Raw genomic sequence first — 19,176 nt, 5'->3', positions numbered from 1 at the left:
CATATGAACTAATTGGTAAAGAGATTGTTGTGTACGATATTATGTTATATAAATTTGTATTTGTATTTTTCTTTCCTCAATTCTTATCTAACATAATAAATATTATACAGAAATGGATTTATACCAAGAGCGTTGTCCTATATTTTTGCTATATGGTGCGTGTAAAATGGGTTTTATTAATGGTATCAATCGGCAAACCTACAATTTTAACATCAAAAAATTGGCAAAAAAAACTTGTTCATTTCAAATTCCAGTGGCGAATTTGCCAACCATACGCAAGAGGTTAATTCCATCACACGCGAGTACCAAATACTGGGATAGAATTTTTGTAGTCGTACAACTAATTGGACTACTGGACATTATCTTTCCAGTATTTCTCATAAGCTCATAAGCTAATAAGTACTGGTATATAAGATCCTATATCCCCACAGTCAGATATACTAACTACGTTTCAACCAGTATAACTGGATATCCTGCGGACATGCGTATCTGATATACTGTGGACGTTCCAATTAGTAACATCGTATATTTTTGAGACGTCTTAGCTGAAACTGACGATATTCCGAGGACGTTTTACTGCCGGCCTTGTGCTATTTGGGAATCCTCTGCAATGAGATTTGGTTTCTGTTTAATTTAATAATCTACACGATTTGACAATGAACTTTTCCAAATAATGTCATTCTTCTAAATTGCTACTAAGCGAAAACTGAAACTTCATTAAGTTATTTAGCATAGTTCTACGACTTTCCTATTTGTAATAAAATCCTGAAAATACCATGCCAAGTTTCTTCCTCTGACCGTTTTCTGCTACCACGATCTCGGTCCGCGCGTTTGTAATTCACAATGTGCAATTCAGACACATCCTAACCTATATTTCGCCGTGTGCCTGCCTAAATAATGGCACGCAGTTACAATAAATTTATCTACCCATAAACTGTGTTTAGTTCGTTTGGTTGACATTCATGTCGGTAATTGGGGGGCATTAAATAATGACTATTTTGCCTTTATCTTAATGCACGTTCGGTCGGGGTTGAACGTACGGCGGACAAATAACAAACGGGTTTATGAAATGGACATTCGAGGGCGGTTTATCAACCTCAGGATTAATTGCTGTTGTAGCTAAACGATACGGTCACTTAGACTTGTCGGCGTGCTAGTACTTAACTATTATTATTTATTATAGTCCGAATGTTTTCTAGAATCCTAGAATAAGTTTAATTTTTCAAAGAAATTTCCAGAGGCTACTGTAATACTTCTGCGTCGGTTTTTGCTGAGTCGAAGTTGCCGACGTTTCGCCAAACATCCTATTGGCTACTTCAGAGCTTAAACAATATATAAGCAGGTACAGAGTAAAGTACGAGCCAGTTTCAGTCAAGCTCTGAACAAGCCAACAGGATGATTTGCGAAACGTCAGCAAGTTGGACTCAACAAAAACCGACGCAGGAGGAATCCAGAAGTTTTGTAAAAAGTAATAAGTTTAATATTAATTAGAGGGAGTAATTAGAGCAATGCATGGATCACATCATCCAATGATGTAAGTATACTTGCTTTTAAACTGCTTTTCTAGTCCAGGACAAGAGAAAAAATTCCTTTAGAGAGATCGAGTTTTACGAATTTTTTGGCCCAAAATTTATTCCATATTTTGAAGCTAACACACCATCAGTGCAACCTCTCGTGGAGAAAGGAAAATAGCATATTTTTATCAATACACTGCAGCTACAGAGTTGCCTAATCACACTCAAGAAAGTGGGCGTGGAGGCAATTACCTGTGGCAAGAATCTGATGACAACTGAGATAATATAATCAGTCATTAATGAGTCGAATATCAAGGTACGCCAGGTGAACAGCCCCACCTACCAGGAGTACTTAGGTCACCAAACCGAGGAGAATAAGTAAAACAGCCAAGTACAAAAGAGAAGGACCATTTTTTCTAAAATCATGGAAAAAGTTATAAAAAAACTCTTATTACATTACATTACAAACGCAGTTGGAGTGGACACATTCCAGTATGGTTTCTTTAAAAGCATTAGATGACAAAAATATAGCTATTGCAGTGTTTTTTTTGCTTTGATACTTTTTTAAAAAATTAACAAATATAAAATGTAAAAACAAATATTAACAATACATGTTCTAAGCAAGAAAATAATGTTAGATATTTTGGATTAACTAACAAATTAAGTTGGATAGAGGACCTAAATACTATGGAAAATAAAATGGTACCTATGGAGGCTGCAATATGTAAATGTAGATGTTATTTATCAAAAAAAAAAAAAACTAGGGAAATGATCTACAAAGCTTTCTTATGTCTCCTCCCCCCTCAAACAATATAAAAACAGGTACAGAGTAAAATGCGAGCCAGTTTCAGTCAAGTTCCGAAGAAGCCAACAGGATTGGCGAAACGTCAGCAAATTCTAGTCAACGAAAACAGACGCAGGAGGAATCCTGAAGTTTTATAAAATGTATTACAGCAGCCTGTGGAAGTTCCTTCGAAAACAAAAGTATTTATATTATTTCCAGTTGTTAAATGCTGAGGGCGTTTTTAATGACTTTTTGGGAATATTTTTAATTTTTGTATTATCCCTGTCATATATATACTAATACTAGTTCATTTTTTTTATTTTCCCAAGGTTATCTACAATGTAGTCATCGCGAATTGTTTACGGAAATAACTAAACCGTAATGAACCGAAAATTCACAAATACCATTCTAATTGAAAGGCAAATTAGAAATGTTATTCGGTAAATAAATCATAATTGCGTTTCACTCGAATAACAAACTAGGTATTAACCAGGTTAAGATTAATTGGGTATGGCCGGCCATAATTGGCTGCCTGAAAATTGCAATTGGGTAATGGTCGACGTGTACGTAAAATGTGGATATTCGTTAAAATGGAATAACGGTCAAGTGAAATAGGACATAAGCTTTACTTTTTGCTCAATTATTCCTCTAATTTTTTGAAACCCTATAACTTCAAAACAAATTAGTACATAGATTACAGTTACGAAAGTGGAGACTAAAAATACATATTTTTATTTATTTTTGTTTCTGAATAATTTTTTGTTCAACTTTCTAAATTATGATATTTAAAACCGATTTTCAAACCAAAAGAATCACTTACCACAAAATTAATATATCACAAAGCTAATTATAGGGTAGGACATATTTAGAGTTTTGCTGTTTTGTTGTTGTTTGTTAAATACGTACAAAAAATATCGAATAATCAAAAAAACTTCCCTTTCCGTTTAAGCGTTTACCGGAAAGCAAAAACTCTTCAATAAGTACAATAGGGACATTTAAAATCAACAAGATTTAATTGAAAATAATCCTGAATTCACCATCGTAAACTAACGTTCCAGTTAGTATTTTATACTCACATCCGATGTAATATAGTGAATATGTGGCCAATTTTTTTTTAATTTAAATTTTTAGAAATAAAAATGAATTTGAGTATTCCCTTGATCGTTTCTTCATACTTGGACAACTGCTGGAAGTATTTGTACCAAAATGACCTAGCAAATCACATTAGTGAATTTATAAGTGAATTTTCCCTTGATTTTTAAAGTATGAATAGTGTCGCTTGAAGAACTTTCAAAGGATGTAATACACACGTTGTAACCAAAAAAAGCTAAAATTAAAAAAATGGCCGCAAATGAAGATATTAAACTTCGAAAAAAATATTTTATTACATTTGACACCCGTCTACACTTTTTATGCAAAAGCTGTTTGTTATTTTTTCCATTATTTTTTGAAGGTATCAATACAAATGAGCGCAGCAAGTTGAACAAAATCACCTTCTTTTTAAGTTAACAACCTGTATATCTTTAAGATGAAAGTTTTTTTTTAATCCGATTTTAACAATATATTGATTGTCGGTGTCAGGTTTATCTTTTTTTTTTAATAATTTAAGTTTTACTAATCACCATTATTATAGCTAGAGGGCCATCACAAGTAAGTTAAGAAAAAAACCTGTTCAGCTGATTAGCAAACTCTATAAATTAAGTGGAAAATATGCAAATAATACTGGAAATAAATAAGAAGTAAAAGTTCAGATTTTACATGACAATTGTTTCGACAACAAATGTCACAAAAATCACATTTGATAAAGACACGGTATTGTCGAAACAATTGTCATGTAAAAATATATAATTTCGTGACAATCTGAACTCTTAGTTTATTTATTTTTTTATTTATTTATTTTGATAAATGGTTTTTCATCCAGTAAAAGTCACCTCAGTTCAAATAATACTGGACTAAAAAATGTACTAAATGCTCTTCTTTTCCAAGGCAATGTTGATGTTGACTATCAAATTCTACTTTTCAATAACAAACCCTAGTCATTTCAAAGACGGCTGAACCAAAAACCGACAAGCTTTATATTTTTGAAATGCTAATTCAAAGAATTGAAAGGACCTGAATAAAAATTATATAATTATACATAAAAAGTGAAGCCGTTATTTTTTTTTATACCGATTTGCTAAGAAGACAATTTTCAAATGTGAAATTCACTTTTTATATACAAATTTCAGTCAGTTTTTTGTTAAATTATCAATGAACACAGCAAAAATAACACATTTGTTTTGGAATCTTACAAGAATTGAAAACAAACATTAGGTATACCAAACTAAACTAATATTTTAGTAAATTCAGTTACGAAATGGATAACGTATTCAAAGTGGCTAAACACCTAATGTGGGCAGTTTTAAATCCAACGAGAATATATATGTGTGTCGTCTTAAACCTCGAATATCTCGAAAAGTAAGTAAAATTTAAATATAAGATAAATTACAAACTCACCTTATTTTTTGTCCTAGAATTGGTATCTGAATAAAAATATAAAGATTTTGTTAATTGAACTCGCCAAAACGGCACCACCTATTTGAAACACCCTGTATAAGCATCCGTCAACCGGATTGAGTAGTGCATCATTTCCTTAGTGGTTAAGTTTTCGTTGCAATATCTGCATCAGTAGCGTCACAACACAATTTTATATGAGGCAATCAATCAAAATATGAAAAAAAAAACACATAACCTCAATTCCTGCCTAAGCTATGTAAAATTTGAATAGGAATTTCTTGACAATGTGACCCTTATTTTAACCAAGGATTCCAAAAATGTGGAAATATATAGGGTGTTCCATTTAAAATAACAAACTTGATGTCGTAGGGAACACTTTTGGGATAATATTTTAAATTTTCAGGAGAATCCAAGAAACTTTTGTATGAACCTTTGTTTCGTCTCTCCTATGGGTTTCCAGATCGTATACTGGATCGTTTTATTTAGCACACGGTGTACGTCAGGTATACAAGCTGTGTGGAGCCCCCATACGTCGAGCTTAAGCCTAGGGATACGCCGAAACAAATAAATGTTGCCGTTTTTATGATTGAAAAATTCCGAGACGTGAACAAATAACCGTCTAATGAAGGAAATAAATCAAACGGGGGAATCGCAAGGCATTGTACAAATTTGCAAGGGCGTAACTTAATTTTATTGAACGCGAAAACGGGTCAGGCTAATAAGTATTCAATACAGTCGGGGAAAAATATATCCCCCTCGGTTAGGAAGCATCCATTTTTAGAGTTTCCTTTTGTACATTTTAAGCATTTTTTTCTACCTCAGACACGGACGGTTGAAGGAGGACAATAAGATGTTTGGTCAGGGGCGACGGCGTTAATATTAATATCGCGGTGAAGAAAAATTCGAGGGTTTGGGATTAAATTTAAAATAAATTTTCTTTATTGTCGACTTCTATAGAATACGATCAAAACTATACTTTAAACTTGCCAAAAACGCCTAAATTCACTAGAATGAGATTTTTTTTTTGCTATAACTTTTTCAGAGAATTATTCTTTGCAAAAATGATTAAAGGTCGATAGGACATTTTTTCAGAGACTCGACAACGTACGTGGACAACATATCTAAATAAAAATGGTAATGTTCCTTTACAAACACTGCAGGAGGGTTTCAACGTCCCTCATTTTTAAAGTAGTGTTATATAGTGATATAGTGGAATGCGACGTACCGTTTATTAAAATTTAGCATCTCCAGTAGCTCCTTTTTCGGCATACCTTTCTTAGTAAAAATAATCCAATGTATGATAACGTTTTTTCCAAGGAGACGTGTATATTTTTTCAATTTGCAATAATAGGAGCTTCAATGTTAACCCTAATGCCTAAATTATACATGGTGTGTTCAAGGAGTAAGGTGACTTTTGCGCTGGCTATGTACATTCGATGTTCGACATTTTTTTTGTCATGTTGGTAGGCATGTCCCTGACACATGTTCACAGTTTCAGCCAGTGTTCACGTTTACTTTTTTTTTGTGAGACAGAAGTGTTAGACTTGTTTTGTGCGCTAGGCGATTTTATGCTGTCAAAAAATAAATGGAACAAAAAATTTGCAGAAAATTTTATGTAAAACATGGAATGCAGTGCTGTAAAACACTTGAAACATTGACAACGGCATATAGTCAATCTAGTTTGAGCAAAAAAAAATGTATAAGTACAAGTACAACCTACTTATTCTTCTGGATTTATCCCTTTTGTTGAGTCGAACTTGCTAACGTTTCGCCAATCATCCTTCTGGCTTCTTCAGAGCTTAACTGAAACTGTTTCAGTTTAGATCTGAAGAAGCCAATCGTAGTATTACAAAGTATGTTGCGGTCTTCACATACTGTGTCAAATCTCGTGGAATTCTGGAGTAATAAACAGCGTATATTTGTGAAAACCAAGGATACACTTGAGAGGAGCAGTATTGGAAATCCAATACTGTCCCACGACAAACAATCAAAACAAAATAACACTCTTTGAGGCGGCCTGCTGGGTCCGGATTGAAAAACGATGAACCGGCCTCCTAGCCTCGTAACCCCATACCGCCCGTCCGTTTCCAGCGCGTTTTAACCCCCCCACTCGCCCAGTTCCAGGAACGTCCATCGACTATCGCGGGCGCACTACAAATACAACCAAAGTATTACAGTAGCCTGCGGAAGTTTATCTAAAAAATTAACAAGTATAAGCTGTTTCGAGATAGCCAAGAAGCACATCAATAACTGATGAAAGCGTTGAAGAAGTGAAACGAATGTTGTTAAAAAGTCGTCGAATCACTGAAGTGGCTGAAGACATCAGCATCTCTATTTAGGCGTGAAACGTGTAGCAGCAAAATTTGTTCCGAAACTGCTTAATTTTGAACCAAAAGACCGTCGAAGAAGCATCGCTCAAGAGCTGTTAAAAACGGCGTCAGTGATGATCCTGATATGCGACGAATCAAGGGTATATAGTTAGACCAAGACCAAAAAAGTTCAAAAAAAGATCAAAGGTTTTTTTCTTACTGTATTCTTTGATTATTGGCTTAGTACATTAAGATTTTTTACTACAAGGTCCTACGGTACCTTGAAGTTGTGTGCCGTTTGCGGGAAGCAATACGAAAAAACTCCCGAAATTGTAGGAAATCAATTTATGGATTTTGCATTACGATAATGCACCTGCTCACTCATCGTGCTTGTTTCTAACTTTTTGGCCAAAAGCAACACCACAATCATGCCTCAGCCACTATATTCACCGGATATCGCCCCCTGCGACTTTTTCTTGTTATCAAAACCCAAGAAATCCATAAAAGGAAAGATGTTTCGAACGATTGAGAAGATAAAGAAAAAATCGCTGGAAGAACTCAAGGCTATACCAGAAAATGCTTATGAGAAATGCTTAGAGCATTAATTTTGATGATAAAACTTATAAGTCACCTTACTTTTTGAACATAATTGGTATGCTTTTTTGATATATCGTATTTTGCTATATATATGAAAACAATTTTTCGGATTTTTGGTTAGTTTAGTAAAATAATTAATTGTCATTGTCATTAAAAAGACAACTCTATAGTTTATAGTCTATGTAGTATAAAATGCGCAAATACATTTTAAGATTACAAAATGTTGATAGCTTTTCCTAGTTTAGGAAATAAATTACTCATCCAAACTCCCTCTCGCCCACCCCCCCTCTCTCTCTCTTTTAGAACAACAATTTCAGCTGCAGACCGAAGAACGAATTCTTCTGGATTTATTTTATACTGTATATATCGTTATCCTCTTCCAGACTAGTCAATAATTTAGGATTGTGAAAAACTCTGATTTTCACACTTCAATTAGTTGTGTCAAACTTGCTCGTACGGTATACTACGGCAGCTATATCCAATGTGTGACGTTTAACTCCAATTTAAAACTCTGCGAATCACTGATTATCGTTTTTTTACTGTGTCGTGGGTGTCGAACCACGCCTCGTCTAAATACTATTGGCCAATTTTGCTGTCGAAATGTTTCAATTGCAATTAAATAATTCACCCTCCATTGCGATATTCTTTGATATTACATTACCACTTGACATTTATTAATTGTTTGGAACTGAAAATCCTACTCTTTGGCACAACTAATGTTTAAGTCTGTCAGTTCTTTTTTATGGTTAAAACACAATTCTCTTTGAAAGCGTCGTTGATTCTTTCACTTTCCTGTTGACTATCCCATTTGCAACAATTTTTCTTACAGTTGACTTCGGATCTTTATACATGTCTCTTATTTTTATTGCTGATCCTACTTCCGCTTCTGAATTTCTTATAAAATGATCATTAGGTTCGGCTACCATATCCACTTCATATTCTGCTTTGTTTTCCATGTCTTCTTCTAACACATTTTAAATTATTAAAAAACAGGAACCTTCAAAAAATAATTATTATCAAACTTACCTGGAAGATAAATAGAGTACAGGTACTTACCATAAATATTTGAACTATCCAGTGAAAACCGCCTCTCAGGGCCAAAGCTCAACATAAGTACGTACTTACTGGAATGATCACAGTCAAATACCTCCGTAATATATTCGAACATATTGCAATTTAGATTAAAACTTCTTCGAAAATACCCCGCAGCATCAATGCTTATTCAAATTTAAAACGGCCTATTTACGATTCAAATAAAAATTTCAAGTTTCTACAAATATGCGTTACGGTCCATCTGAGGCAAGAAAAAACATCTGTCGGGATGGGTTTTAGCACGGTCCTGCGAAGGCCTGCGGTTAAGGTACTGCAAAATACTTAAAAAGTCAAAGCAATAAATGCACCATATTTTTGGTCGTACTATAAGTAAATAACTAGAAATGTAGGAGCTTCAGCTTTCCATATTATTTTTATAAACTTGGTACTTACCCGACTAATTTAGATTCAATATCTAAGGTCGAAGATCAATATTTGTGGGGTAGGGTAGGTAATATTAACAGTAAATGTATGAATAGAATCGGTTTTAAGGATCTACTTAGTGAATAGTGTACGAAAACTCGCTTTTTAAAAAGCATTACACCCCTGTGTCGGGAAAATCTCTAGCGGAATTTTATTTCTATAAACTTTTCGCATTTAAACCGTCATCGATTGAAATTTGGCAATGTACTTAAATTAGACGCGGCTTTTGCGGAAAAGGATTTTTCTTTCTCCGCCAGGGCGAGGATCATGAAAAACCACCCTGAACTCGTTATTCTTAACTAATTGAGAGGTTAACGATGGCATTTTGCAAGTCGGATGACGTCTGGCTGCGTCATTTCGGGCGGACCGATTCGAAATTTCCATTGTTGGGGCCGAATTTCCGCGGTTAATTGGCGTAAATGGGCGCAATTCAGAAATTTATGAACTGCAATTTCTTAGTTGCGACGTGCGATTCTTGGAATTTATCGGTGAATATCATTTTGGGAAGGTTAAAGCCATTTTTTTGTTCCTCGTTGGCCGGTACATTTGCATGAATACATTTAGAAAATACAGGAAATATATGGAGTGTTAATGCAATAACTATACAATCTGAAATCGTTTCTTATCCCAGCATATTCCTTGCATCTTTTAATTTTTCAAATAAACCTATACTCCTAGAGTCGAAAGTAATTTTGTTTTCTTTTTTATTCCATACATTCACAGTATTAAAAATATAGCCATCAAAATTTACGTGGGGAGGGTTTTGCAATAACTTGTAGATGGCGCCACCGACACATGTACAGGGTGGCCCGTTTAAGGGGGGCCTGTACCTTATCTCGAAACCTACGGGGGTTACAATAAAAAATTAAATACAAAAGTTATTTCTATTAAAATGACATTTTTTTTTAAATAGGACACCCTACATTTTATGGCATTTACCCAAATTTTGGCGAAGCTTCTGGCCGTCGTGTTCCACTCTCTCCTATAATGTTATTAAAAAGCATTTAATAAAAAAAGTCGTAACTATTTTGCTACAGATGGAAACATTTGTTATTGGTATTTATAAGCTTCTCGAAAGCTCTGGTTTTAAGGTAAATCCATAGAATTATCCAAAATACAACACTTTTAATAAATTATCGGTAGACTTTATGGACGTTTATTGAAAAACAGTATAGAAGGGAAAACTGAAGATGCAGAAGGACAGATTGGTTTCCGGCCGGGACGATCTTGTGTCGATAACATTTTCTGCCTGCAACAACTAGCCGAAAAAACTATAGCTTGCTCGAGATAATTACAGCTTATATTTATAGTCCTCAAGAAGGCATATAATACCGTGTCGATAAATAAGTTATGGGATCCTTTGAAAGGAAAAGAATTACCAGTGATGTACATAAACACTGTGAAACAGTTCTGTCATAACACGAAAAGCTTTAAACTTTATTTAAAATTTATATAGACGAGACCTTAAAGGAGTGGAAACAAAAATGCAGTAAAATGGGTGTATTGATGAAGAGTGATTCCATCTACAGTCTATTACTTGCAGACGATCAAGTAAAATTAGCAGAAGATGAGGAAGATATAAACTATATGTTTAAAAAGCTTGAAGAAGAATACAAGAAATAGGGCCTGGAAATAAATATTGAGAAAACCCAGTAGCTATTGGAATAAACGGACAAGATTTACACACTGATGTGGCAACTGTTAAATATACAAACCAGTATAAGTATTTAGGAGTGACTATAACATCGGACGGAAGAGACGAGGTGGACGTACAAAACAAAATTAATAAAGGAAAAATTGTTATACGTCAATTACATGGAATGACCTAATTTCCCAAAAAACTAAAAGGAGAATTTTTAATTCCTTTGTGCAAAGTACAATCACGTATGGGTCAGAGGTTTGGAAAATGTCAAAGGCTATGAAAGAAATGAAAATCAAAAATGACGAAATTTTGAACAGAATGAATGTAGAAAAGAGACTATTAGATACTATTGAAGAAAAACATCTAATGTGGTTTGGACATATGAGTCGAATGAGCGAAGACAGAATACCCAAAAACATTTACTGGTGGAGGATACCACAAAGAAGGAAAAGAGGCAGACTACGGAAAAGCTGGAAGGCAGGAATTGATGAAGCTATGCTATGCTAGCTTTTATATATATATAACGAATTGCGACAAGAGCATTTTTATCAAGAAAATACCAAAGCGTACTACCAAAAATCGCATTACATTCCTTTGCGCTATAGCGTCGGGACTTTTATGCTCCTAATCAAGTCACGAGTACTTGAAAGTAACTAAAATCCACACAAATAGTTAAGCAAATTGCTTCGCTTCATGGAAAGCGGATTTCCAGTTACTCAGAAAGCAGATAGATTGCATATCGCACATACGTGGAAAACGCCATTCAGTGTAGGGACCAAACGCTTAAAAACGATAGGTTAAATTGGCAAAGTTTCGCGAATCGCCACGTGTTTCGCAACGGCTTCGTCCCGATTCCGCAACTATCAAGTTTCGGCAAATAGATGTTATAATGTGTTGACTTCATTAACGGAATGTCAGGAATGAATTCCGCCTCGGCAATATAACTAGTTTAAACTTTACAATCTGGAGTTGAAAACGTATAAAGTTGGAATAGAGGAGGCCTGAAACGGTTGATGGCAAAGGGGATTATTTGAGAAAATTTGTTTCGGATAATGTCGGTCGTGTGAACGAGAGGAATTCCAAATGACGTGGGAGGGAATTTAATAATTTGAGAATTTTAGAAGTCGGCGACAACAAGTGCCGAAGCAAAGATGCCGCTTGGCATTTTAAATATGGTTTCGGCTTAAAAACAGTTCCCACTTAATTCAAAATCAATAATGATCTGCAACTTATAATAGCCTTAATTGAGGTATTTTAAATTCTTGCACATTACGTTTTAAAGAATTCCCTAATACGAATACAAAATAATATGCTTACATACTTACATCTCAAACTTTTGTAATTTCAAGGCAAGAATTTTTTTTCCCTAAATACTAAAACTGAACTTACTTCGAAATATTTATTATAATTATTATAGCGTTATAACAAAAATAGCGTTTAAATTTACAAGAATTATGTTGCGCTATATCCAAAATATTTTACGTCAATAATAGTATATTACGCAACAAGTGCGGTAAACGGCATTTGACTCACCAGTTTATTAGACACGAGCGGAGCGCAGCGGAGCGAGTTTCTAATAAACGATAATAAATGACAAACATAAAAATTCAAAGCGAGGGAAATATCTCCAAACAGATAGAGAGATAGAGGATTAAATTCTTAAGATCCCTTAAGCAAGAAAAAGCAGGTCCTAACCTTCAATTTTGTTTTATTTGTACTGATGAGACATGGACATTTGAAAATGATACAATTGGTCGTGGCAAGATATTAATATTCTGTTGGGAACTTAAATTATAAATCGACTAGTCCACTAAATTTTAATTGTAGCTTATAGGACGTAGTATTAAAATTGTCAGATATACTGCATAACACGAATACATTCACTGACAGAATTGACAAACGTCAAAAGTCAAAGCGGGGGAAATATTTCCGAAAACATCCGATTGCTTCCAAATCCGTGCTGTAAAATCCCGGAAATGTCCGAAGTGGCTCCGATTCATGAGAAACGAAACCGACGTGGTAAAGTGATGCTTCCCACCCGCTAGATCGGTGATTAATTAGGTATTTTACAGACGGTAGTAGAAAAAAACATTTCATAATAATATTTTGGGCGACTTCAATGCTCGTCTATTTGGCACAGATAGTGAAAGTGATTATAAAGTTGAATTAAATTATAGTTTTATGAATTTCTTAACTTAACAGCTTTTTAAATAGAAATAACGAGGTACTTGATTTAGTTGTGTCCAATATCGAGTGTGTAGTCACAAAAGAGTCTTTGCCACTAGTTCCGGAAGATTCATACCATCCTGCGTTGAATATTGGTATGACTCTCAACTGTCAACAACATACTCCATACAGATTGATGAAATTTACTAAGTAAAAAAAATGTTAATGAGGTTTGTGACAAGGATTACCAAATATTGTATACGATTTTTAACGACTACATCCCTTCATCAATTATCCATACAAGATTTTTTCCGGTATTGTTCACATCTGAAATAATTAAAGCAATTAAGCGAAAGAAATAGGTTATTAAAAAAACACAAATACAACAGATCAGAGTCAGTTTTAATCCAGTATAAAACAGTATAAAACGCGGCTATTAAAAGAATGATTGATGTCTCATATAGAAACTACATCCTTAAGACAGAAAATGCAGTCACAGGTCGTTTATTAGATCAAAGCTTTCAAATTTTCACTAACAAGGAAGAGAGTTACACCAGCACTGAAGAGATTGTTAATGCTTTTGCTGTTTTATCATATCGCATTTTGCGAGGGCTTTCGAGATGTCGCTGCATCATAGTATTTTCACCCAAATGAAACAGTTGCTAACCCACAAACAACATGGTTTCTTTAAAGGTCAAAACACCATCAGTAATTTGGATTGCTTTAGAGAATTCGCTTAAGATAATGGTTAGTAGCGGCGTTCCCCAGGGTACCAATTTAGCGCCGTTGATATTTTTGCTTTTTGCTGATAATGTGAAATTGTTTAGAATAATTAATAATGTGGTGGACTGTGTGCCTCTGCAGAATGGTTTGGAGATTATTGGTTCTTGGTGTGGTAACCTACCCCTGAAACAAAACTGATACCATAACTTTTATTTACAATCTGGATCACATATTTTGACAATTTTAGAGACTATTGTGTAACGTTTGACACAAAACTGTCCTTCAGAAATCATGTCGATGGAGCCTGTAGATGTAAAGTCAAAATGCTGGGATTCATAGTGAGAAAATCTAGAGACTTTGCAAGGGATCATCCTTTAAAACTGTTATACTGTTGTGTGCGCTCGAAACTAGAGTACGGTTCAACAGCGCGGCAACCAATATTTGGTAATTACATAATTGAAATTGAAAACGTACAGAGAAAGTTTCTGAAATTTCTTCACTTTCATGTAAATGATTTTTACCCTTCCAGGGGACAGAGTGACTTATTACTAATTTTTAAGGTTCCCTCACTGTTGAATCGTAGGAAGTGCTTTTCATTTCAGTTTTTATATAAACTTAGCAATTCATTAGGGGACTGCCCTGAGTTGCTGAGCCAGCTGAACTTTCATGTCAGGGCGTCACCTGTATTTCACCTAGTAATTCCAAGATCAAAATTTTTGGATTAATGGTCCTCTCTATCAGTTGATGAAATTATTTAATGACTCATGTAATGATATTGACGTTTTTTGTCTTTGTCGCTCACAATTTACCACTGGATTGAATGGATTGTATGTTTCACTATTACTTTGCTGGAGTGAATATAGTTTTGGTTAGACTACTTATTATAGTTATAGTTCTTAAAATGAAATTGTTTTTAAATTGATGTTAATCTGTTAGACAATAAAGAGAGAGAGAGTTTAGTTCTCATAGCTGTGAATCAATTTTTTATCCTTTATTTAAGTTACACTATTTAAATTCTTTACTGTTAATAAACGCGATTCTATTTTATCCAGTATCCACCTACTAGAGGCATCAATATGTTAACGAAGCTTGAAATAGACATTGTAATAGCTTTTAGCTAGAAAATCCATAAGTTTTATTTAAATTTATGCATGAGCCAAATTGCTTTGGCACTATATCCGTACTTAGGTTTATAATTAATGTTTGAGCGGTGAATGTTGCATGTAGCTCTTAATTATATTGTACAAGAGCATGCAAAATACATTTTAAACATATGTCGGATACGGGACCGGTGTACCCAAACAATGTATGTTGATTTCGCGAATTTAGTTGCCGCGTATTACAATTTCCAGTCGGTCGCCAGTTTTCACATTCAATACAAATTTCGAATCACAAAATAATGCATATTTTTAAGTGCCTCCCGTTTTATTATCGTCTGTCGCTCTTGTTTTCTTGTAAGTACGTTATTTAAGCTCCACACCTATTTAAATACTTCAAAAAAATAAATTTTTATGTAAAATTCATTATAATTACACCACGAGGTCTACTGATTTGTATTTTTACTGATCCACTTACGTTAACTTTTATTTCATTTACGATCCTTGTAATGCATTGGAATGTTTCATTCCTTATAATGTACATCAAAACTGTTTTCTATCAGATCAGCAATCCTCTCTCATCTCTCCTTGTTACATGGCGGTTCAAAAGCATAACATTCAAGTTCTTCCTGGCCAATCCAATCACCATCATTGAGAACCTGGAACGTGAATTTACTCGTTCTTAATATCCAGAATTCCGCGTCATCGATGAAAAATTTAGATAGAAAGTTTTGATAGAAATTCTTAAATCCTATTTTTTTTTTCATTGATAAATGTCATAAAATTTGCTTTACTATTTTTGTCGCGCGAATATGTTGTATTGAAATAATTTATTTGACATTCGAAGATAAGCCCAATTTACCACTCACAACAGCCAATTACGCCAGATTATTCATCTCCATAATAATTTATTTAATTTTAAATATTTGGGTATTTAATAATATAAAACCCTGCAGAGTGATTGTACAGGTGGGCGTAATTGGTGTGTTTTAACAGAGAGGGTTCGATTTTTTAGAAATATTTAATGGTTGAAACTGCATGGCGATATCTTTACTACTAACCAAGATATAGTTCGTTTTTAAATTTTGAGAATTGCATATAACTTGGATTTGGATTCGGATTAAAACATTATTAGGACATTTGACTATAGTCTTAAAAATACGCCCTTTTCAGAAATATAAACATAAAAAAGACGGAAATATAGAGCATTTTTTGTTTGTGTATTAGTAGGCCGTGCATAATACGTTAAAAAAGACGTCATATCGAAACTTTTAAATAGACTGTGAAATGAAGCAGATGGTCCCCTATTGGCAAAAGGTATGCAAAACAACGCAGAATTTGAAGGCGAAGTGGAGATGGTAGTCGAACCTAATGACAATTTAGAAGACGAACTACCTGAAGAAATAAAAAAAACGGAACCATTTTTCTTCGAATGCTAAACACATTGTTTTGAAAGTTGCGAAGTCAACTGTAAGAAAAATTGTTGCAAATGGGGTAGTCAAGAGGAAAGTGAGAGAAGATAAGAAGAAAGACCAACACTTAGATCTAATTAGGCGTATAATTACAAAATGATTAGTGTTTTAACCGTAGAAGACTTAAACATTAGTCGTGCCAAAGAGTCGTTGCGAACTTTTTTGAAGAAAATAGGTTTTCAGTTCCAAACAATTAATAAACATCAACTTCTAATCGAATCTCAAAGAATTTCGCAATGGAGAGTAGATTATTTAAATTCAATTGAAAAATTTCGAGAGCACAATAGGCCATGAAACAGTGAAAAAAGGATCGTGTGACAACAGTAACAAGTGAGTACTTGACCTGCCGCCTTCACATGGAAAATTCTTCATGCTGCCTGTTGCTAAAAATATCGCCAAATATTGTTATTGAATCGTAGAAGGTGCTTTTCATTTCAGTTTTTATATAAACTTAGCAATTCATTAGGGGACTGCCCTGAGTTGCTGAGCCAGTTGAACTTTCATGTCCCGTCAAGGACTGTAAGGGCGTCACCTGTATTTCACCTAGTAATTCCAAGATCAAAATTTTTGGATTAACGGTCCTCTCTATCAGTTGATGAAATTATTTAATGACTTCTGTAATGACATTGACGTTTTTTGTCTTAGTCGAGAGTGGATTATTTAAGTTCAATTCAAGGGAGCAGTAAACAGTGGGCAAAGTTAATCACGGTGTCGGTTGTAAAACCACTATATTTCTGGTCGAAGTATACCATCCGTTTCCTTCATACGGTGCCTGGGTGCCCTTACACCCGGTATAAAGGTTGGTAGTGTTACTTATTAACAAAATTTACGAGCAGCTGCTCGGCTGTCTCAATTGTCGGTGAGGCGTGGGCCGAAGGAAATGCGGCTTTTAAACGGAGTTTTAGAAACCGGGAGAGTTTACAATCCTCGGCGCGCCCACCGTCCGTTACTAGTTGGTCGTAATTCGAGCCATTTCAGGTATTAGCAGCGCTACAAAAATTGTTTATGCTACACACATACAAGGCAAGATATCATATTCTATATTTTAACAAACCAAGCAGCCTTTAGGTACCACGATAAAAATTGTTATTATCTGCTCAAGGCTTGTAGCATTTAAAGATTCATTTTAGATTGGGCCGGAACCTATTAAAATGATGCACTTTATAACATGGAATTTGACTGAGCGTAGCGGTTGTCACAGTTTAATAAGCCCCATCGATCTATAACCTACCTCCCCCAGAGGGTAAAAATGAAAAGAGAAATGGCATACGAACAATAACAAAAAGAAAATCGTAACAGTAGTTTTTGTATTATTCCTTATTCCCATCAACTAGAGGTTTCAGAATGTGGATTATGCGAACTTGGGCTGAGCGTAACGAGACAATAAGCGACTGGTAATTAATATACATATTATATTCCGTCTCACCCCCACCCCCTCCTGCCGGCATCATTTGTACGGCCAAAGCGGACTACGGTATTTCCGTAGGATGTTTTGTCGTGTACGGGCTTCGGTCAAATTGGTGGGAGAAATCCTTCGCAAAAGCCTAAATTGATTTCGATTAGTTTGGGCTTCGTGTCGGAGCCATTAGAATTGGAAGATATTGCAGGATAAGAGGATTGCTAATTATGGCGGTTAGGGATCGTACACAGAGCGCTAACGTAAATAACATGACCACCGGACGATATTGCAAAATTGCAAAACAATTACCACCAAACAATCACCGGGGAAGGGGATCTAGGTGCTGGTATTCCAATAGAAATATTATTTAACCGTATTTTGTTACGGCAATACAATTAAAATAAACTATGTGCTAAAAAGAAAGTGAAAATATCATTATATAAAATAAACAATTTCAGATTTTCACGAAATTATATATATTCACAAGACAATTGTTTCGACACCGTGCCTTTATTTGTCTTTATCTTAAATAAAAAGCCACCTCAGTTCAAAATCATCATTATTATCATTATCAATGCAATAACTATAACAACAAATTTGTGCGTACTAACCGAAATTAATAAATAAAAAGATGCGTATGTCGCAAAGAAGGGTAATAAAGTTGATTACGGTCATAAGTAAAACTTTTTTGTATGCTGCTCTACTGTGCTTTGGTATAAAAAAATTATTTATTTCTGGTGTTTCTGTTATGCATATCAGAGTTCTGCTTAAATTTATTTTTTAAACTTTCTAATGTAAGAAAAATATTTTTGCGAAACCATGTACAAGACAACCCAAATATCCCCCAATAAAAAAAAATTAAGAAGCTTTGTTAAGAAGCCTTGAAGGGTAGATTTTTTCAACATACAAGATAATAGCATTATCTGCATAGTCTCTTCTAAAAAGGTGAGTATGAAATTTAGAAACAGGGAACACAGTATTATTTCTTAAATTATTACATAAATGGCTCTGATGACTTGACGGAAACTTTGAGGGGGTTAGGGTGACTAAGTGAAATAGGCCGATGAATAAAATTTTCCAAATGGACTATTCTTTTTAATTTTTAACCAGCCCATCTTTCCCGATATTTCCTTGCATTATGAGCTGCAACAGATCATATTTTGAGCCCCGTGGGACGTGTCCAAAGCATTCAAGTTTTCTTTTCTTTATACTAAACAAGACTTCAAGTTCTTTATTCATTCTACGGAGAACCTCTTGATTCGTGACCCGATCCATCCACGAAATCCTCAGCCCACGCCTGTAACCTTTTTGAAATTTTGCTATTTAAGGTCCAACCCTCTAGGCCATAAAGTAGTACTGGGAATACGTAGCACTGTACCACCCTTGTTATTAAAGTTAGCGACAAATCTCTAGCTGCAAGAAGTTTCTTCATCTTAATGAATGTTGTCCTAGCTTGTGCTAT

The sequence above is a fragment of the Cylas formicarius genome, unplaced genomic scaffold (genome assembly GCF_029955315.1).
Source record: "Cylas formicarius isolate icCylForm1 unplaced genomic scaffold, icCylForm1.1 PGA_scaffold_1__22_contigs__length_36826433, whole genome shotgun sequence".
NCBI lineage: Eukaryota > Metazoa > Arthropoda > Insecta > Coleoptera > Brentidae > Cylas > Cylas formicarius.
The sequence above is the reverse complement of the archived record's forward strand: the minus strand, read 5'-3'. Positions refer to the sequence as shown.